Raw genomic sequence first — 6,000 nt, 5'->3', positions numbered from 1 at the left:
TAGAAAAAAACTATATACCAACAAACAAATGAAAAAAATAGGAAAAGTTAGGACGATATATTTGAAATTGAAAGATTTTTTTTGAAACCTACAAAACTCTGAATATTCTGGTGCCTTAATTAATTCCACTTTTGTTTCTTGCTAACCTCCAGGTTCAATGGTTTTTTTCAGTCACTTAAACTTATCACAGTTCTTCCCACCTCAGGATCTCCACCCATCCACACACTAATTACGCTCGTCTGTTTTCAAAGGTCACTTCTTCATACTAACTTAAGTTTACATTTCATTATATATTTCCTTAATACTCCCCTCCCCCTTTTTTTCTTTCATAGCACTAACCCAAATTGTAGTGAAAATTCCTACAGTTATTTGCTCAAAGCATTGCTCCCTGACTATATCCTGCATGGGGGTAGGACTGGTGCCTGTCTTGATCATGGCTGCTCCTCGGTATGTAGGATAAATTGTTAAAAAATAAGCAAGGAAGTAATCCAAGGACACATTTAGATGTATTATTTCCACTATTGAAAATGTGTTTATGTATTAAAAGGCAGAACCTCTTAAATCGAAGTGACAATAATCTCAAAACAAAATATCATTTTCTAATAGCTATAAATTTATATTAATCCTCTAGAGTGACTTTAGGGAATCCTATATAAATCTTAAACCAACAGCATTTTAATCTCATTTTTAGCTTTCCATTTGTGCATTACTTCTACTGATTGCCTGTTGTCTCCAGTTACTGACTAAATAAAAGTAGTATTATTAATCCATGTTAAGAACTGTTGACATTTGGGATAGGATAATTATTTCTTTTGAGGTGTGGGGGCTGTCCTTTGTCTGTAGGATGTTTAGCAAAATCCATGCTCTCTACTCACTAAATGCCAGTAGTGACTTCCAGTTGTGATAACCAAAAATGTTTCCAGGTATCAACAAATGTCCTCTGAACTGAAAAAAACTACCCCCAGTTGAAACTATTGCACTAGTTACTAGAAAAAAAAATTAATATGAGACATGGATCAGATCCTTAAAATAGTTTAGTATGCTAACTGGTTCTTAAAATATTACAACCTAGAAAATATAAAGTAATAACATATAAGATAGTAGAAAATTTGCTTGTAAAAATGTAAGCATGGCAGTGAATGAGTAATAATATGAAAGAAAAATATAAACAAATTAGTTATAGTCTAGCCACTTATTTTTTAGGAAAAAAACATACATTTCGATATATACAGAATTACAGATAGGTATTTAAAAATAGGATATTAGAGAGAAATAATAGCCTCTACTGTCGCAGAAAAATCAGACTGGCGAGAAACCAAGCACTACTCAGAGAGTTGGTTTATTATGCTGGCGGTCCCAGAAGACCTAGCACTCTGAAGATCTGAGCCCCAAACTCAGGGGTAACCTTGCTTGTATAGGGCTTATCTGCGCAGTTACAGTTGGTATGAGCCAATTGGTTAATTTGTCCTCAGGTGGTTATAGAGCATGCGATTCCATACATCTGTTATCTAGACAGAACAAGCAAAGGGGATACATCTGTTATGTAGACAGAACAAGCAAAGGGGAGAGTGAGTCTTCAGTTGATCTCGAGGTCACCCTGCCCTTTGGCCTTTGCAGCAAGCACGTTTACAGAAGCAGAACGAAGAGCCGATTACAAAATTAGCCATTTGAAAATTCCTCTTCACTACAGTCTGCTCTTACCTGGTGTTTGAAAAATGATGTTGCTACAAATTTATTGAGAAAGGCTGTCAGATTAGTCTTTTAATTGAGGCAATGTTTTCTCTCACTCCATAGAAGAAGCTTCCTGGACCACTCTAGCTCTCTAGTAACTGTCTATCTTCCAACTACAAGGCTACAAAAATCACGTGAATTTTTTTTTTTTTATCATCTTTCTTTGAAGCTTGCAGACTGCTTTCTTCCTGTAAATGTGATTTCTCTTCTAAATAGGATTAGGCTAATGCAGTGTTAGTTGAGGGTGTTTCCCAGACATATATGGAGATCGACTATAGGTAAAGTGAGACACCAAGGAAGAATTCCAAGTGGCTGGGGGAAAAGAAACACAGAGTGAAGAAATAATCTTTTTCCTATGATTGGATTGAAGAAAACTGTTGCTACTGATCTCCTTTCAGCATCATACTTATATGTGCCTCCTCTTCCAGCATTCCTAGACTTTCTGTCTATCTTTTCACAAAAATATTTCCTATAAGATTTTCTCAAGTGTGAAAATGATCAACGTAAGGCCTTCCTTTAAAACAAGGGCATGCTTGTAGAATTTAGAGCCCCCCAAAGTTTGAAAGGTTTAAAAGTCTCGAAGACTGATCTGATTTAGGTGACTAGAATGGGGGGCCAAGGGCGTTCCTACATTAAAATTTTATGATAAAATGACAGTCAATCAATTAGTAAAAAAAAAGTACTTCCTCCATTAATGAACGTATTTTAAAAACCTCAGGAAATGTGTGTCCAAGTTTCCAGACATTTGCTAAAATTGCTAACTGATGAAATAATTCTTTCTACCTTTTTATAAGTTAAAAATAAAAGTCCTTGAGGTTTTGAAATTTAGATATAAAGGCAGCATATGAGTGCTGGCTTTGATGAGATAATGTTTAGGCAGATTAGCTAAGGTGTGAAATTAATTCTTTCCTCTGATTCAAAGAGACCTAGTCATTATTAACACCTATCTGAAGACTTCTGCAATGCAATCACTTGGAAAAAGTGGGTGTGGTCTTTAGAGGCTCAGTATAAGGAGATTCAGGTAGCCAAGTTCATTCTCCAGAACAGACAGAGTGTGTTTGGAACTCACGTGGTTGGGAGACTTCTGAAAGCTACTGCTGTACTTGGAAGGCTTGATCCCTGAGCTGACTTCTTCCTGTGATCACTTCTATAACAAGCACTGGCGAGACCATGAATATGCTCCTCAGATGAGCAAACAATTGGCTATAGAGGACTGCGACCTTCTTAAAAAAGAAAAAAAAAATGTTCCTGCAACTTTCTTAGGAAAAAAATAAGTATTTCCTAATTTTAATTTATCACCAAACTGAGCTTGTTTCTATGAAATAATGTTTTTTTGCCAACTTAGTGAAAACAATCTCATTCCTGTTTTGGCAACCTGGCTTATGTGTTGGAATTAATACAATGATTAATTGTAGTTCTCTTATTTTATGTATCCCTTATTTGTTTCTATGTATTACAAGGACTCAGAAAGTAGTGGGCAGACGTCTTGTAGTTTTGTACTTGCTGTAGATTTAAAATCATTTTTAAGGAATATTTGATTCTGCATGTAGCACACGTTAGAGTCTACTCTAAAAGTAGTACATACCTATATACACAAGAGAGATGGTACTGTATAATATATAATTAGACAGCACATTCAATGATTTGAGGAAAATATTGTTTTAAAGTGAAGTAAATGTTGTCTCAAGCATAAATTTTATGACTTAAATTTTAAAGAAGCTAGAAGAAGATTGGGCCGGCAGTAATGTAATAATGGTGAACGTACAGAAATATGAAAAGTTTGAGGGATGTCTATATTTAAACTTATATGAAGACCCAATTTATTTTTTTATCCAAATACATTTTAAAATACATGATTTCTTTTTTAGTGCTGATTATTATTATCATTATATCCAAATTACATCTTAATACAATCTGAAGGAGTGCTTGATAGTCATTTATGGGACTTGGGAAGATACAGCCATTCGCTTTAATTTTTGGTTTCCTTGATTAGAGCAGTACAGATAACGTAGCAAGGAAGACAGATTAAACAGATTAGTATATTCACACAAGTAGATTCTAGATAAAATCTGATCCAGTTGACAATGTTTAGTTAGTTTCCTTTGCGTTAACTCAACATATTCACGAAGTTTTTTGTAAAAAAAAAAAAAAAATGTTTTGGGAGGTGGATTCTGATTGAGATGGAAAAGGAGGTCTGAGGGAAAATGCCTGACAATTATATGAAATAATAAAAATAGAGGTAAGTTAAATATCCTGTACTAAATCAGTGACTGGCACTGAGAATTATGATGGATTGTTAAGCACTCCAGACTCACCCCCTGGAGCTATAAATTGAGTCAAACTCTTGAAACTTAAGCTATTTGGAAAAAGTAATACCATGACAAAACTAGCATTCTTTTTCATTCAGGAGAAAAGGGAGCAGGAGGTGGAAAGTATTGGTTAGAAAGCCAAGAAAGTTCTCTACAGATCTTCAGGGCTCTCCTCGTCTTGGCTTCCATTTGTGTCACAGGTACTATCAAGCCTGTTCTGCTCCAGACACAGTGTTACTGAGTCACAATCTGAGTCAAATTTTGCTTAGACCTTTGTGTCTCCAGGGCAGAGAAATAAACTCCTGATTTTCTTCCCTCAGAAAAATGGATTCGGACATCTCACAAGCCTTCCAGAAAGAACTCACCTGTCTCATCTGCCTGAACTACCTTATGGACCCAGTCACCATGGTCTGTGGGCACAGCTTCTGTTGGTCGTGTCTCTGTGTTTCCTGGGAGAAAACTGGGAGCCCTGTTCAATGCCCTCTATGCAGGCAAACATCACAGCAGACAAACTTCAAGATCAATAATATTCTGAAGAATCTGGTATCCCTTGCCAGAAAAACCAATTTCTGGCAATTCCTCAAGTCTGAGGAAAGTATATGTGGGCCACACAAGGAAACAAAGTTTTAGCTCTCAGGAGCACGAGGTTCACAGACACTGCTTCATTGAAGAGGCAGCTGAGGAATCCTGGGTGAGTGATGCACTTCTAAAGCTGGGGGATAGAACAATAAAGAGATGATAAGGATGTGAGGATCATGATGATAATTAAGTCCTCTCTTTACAGAATGTCGAGTACAAACAACTTATGTACCAATGACGAAGCTGTGAGGAAAACATACTAGTATACCTGCATCTAATGGGAGAGTAATTTAGTTAATGGTCATCGTTATTTTGATGATATAGCATTATGCTCAAGGCATTATAAAGCCTTCACTTTGAGAAAGAGTCTCTGGTGTAAAAACTACAGATGCAAAAAGGATTTTCCATGGGGTACATATTTGCTAACATTGAACAAAAAAGTAAAATAAATGACACTAGAGTTAGCAGGGGACAAATATCACTAGTTCCAAATTCTGATGCAATATGCCTCCTTATCTGAGAAGTAGCCATGCTAAGTAGAACCCTTATTGTGAACCAAGTCATTTGTCTAGGGAACCAAATTGCATTGTGGTACTACAGTCTAAAATCTCCTAAAACTGATCATTAGTGAGGGTGAATATGTTAATGTGATGATTCTTCCACGCTGCCCAAAGTAATTATATATATTATCCCTTAATTCTTTCCAACATTTGGGGTGTGAAACCGAAATCTATTTTCTGGTCCTAAAATTCACAGTTCTTTTACAGGCAAAGCTCTCAAACCAGATGAGATCCTTATGGGAAAAAAAAATCCAAGAAATCCAAAGAAATCTCAATAAAGACCTCAGAATATCTGTCTTTTGGATGGTAAGTATGAGACTGTATTTCCCTCTGGCTGTATTTAATATGAAGATAGTGTGAAATGCAAAATTTTGCCCTGGAATTCTCCACTGACCCTCAGGACAAGGACAAGCTTTTGTTTTAAAGTATCCAGACTACTTGGCCCTTTTTTTTTTTGCAACAGTATAAATGACAAGAGATAAAGGAAGTGTCCCTAGTATTTACTGCTGTGTTCTCAGTTAATTGGCTAGGACATCAGAGGTACTTAACAAATCTTTGAAGGAATAAATTAATAAATGGGTGGTACTATTATCTTATTTGAAAGGGAGTTTTGCTAGAAGAGTTAAGATATAAATTCAAAAATTTAAGTTTTCAGAATTTGCAGCCTGATTTCAAAAACTGATTAAATCACACAAGTTGAGTTTAAACTCCATTGATTTTTTACTGGCCTGAGAAAATGTCATCAGTGTGAGGAGGTGTGCCCTATAGAGATTATTAGCATAGTGATTAGGGGGTGTGTGTGTGTGTGTGTGTGTGTGTGT

Source organism: Pteropus vampyrus, unplaced genomic scaffold (assembly GCF_000151845.1).
Source record: "Pteropus vampyrus isolate Shadow unplaced genomic scaffold, Pvam_2.0 Scaffold84, whole genome shotgun sequence".
Classification (NCBI taxonomy): Eukaryota; Metazoa; Chordata; class Mammalia; order Chiroptera; family Pteropodidae; genus Pteropus; species Pteropus vampyrus.
Note: the sequence above shows the minus strand (reverse complement) of the source record.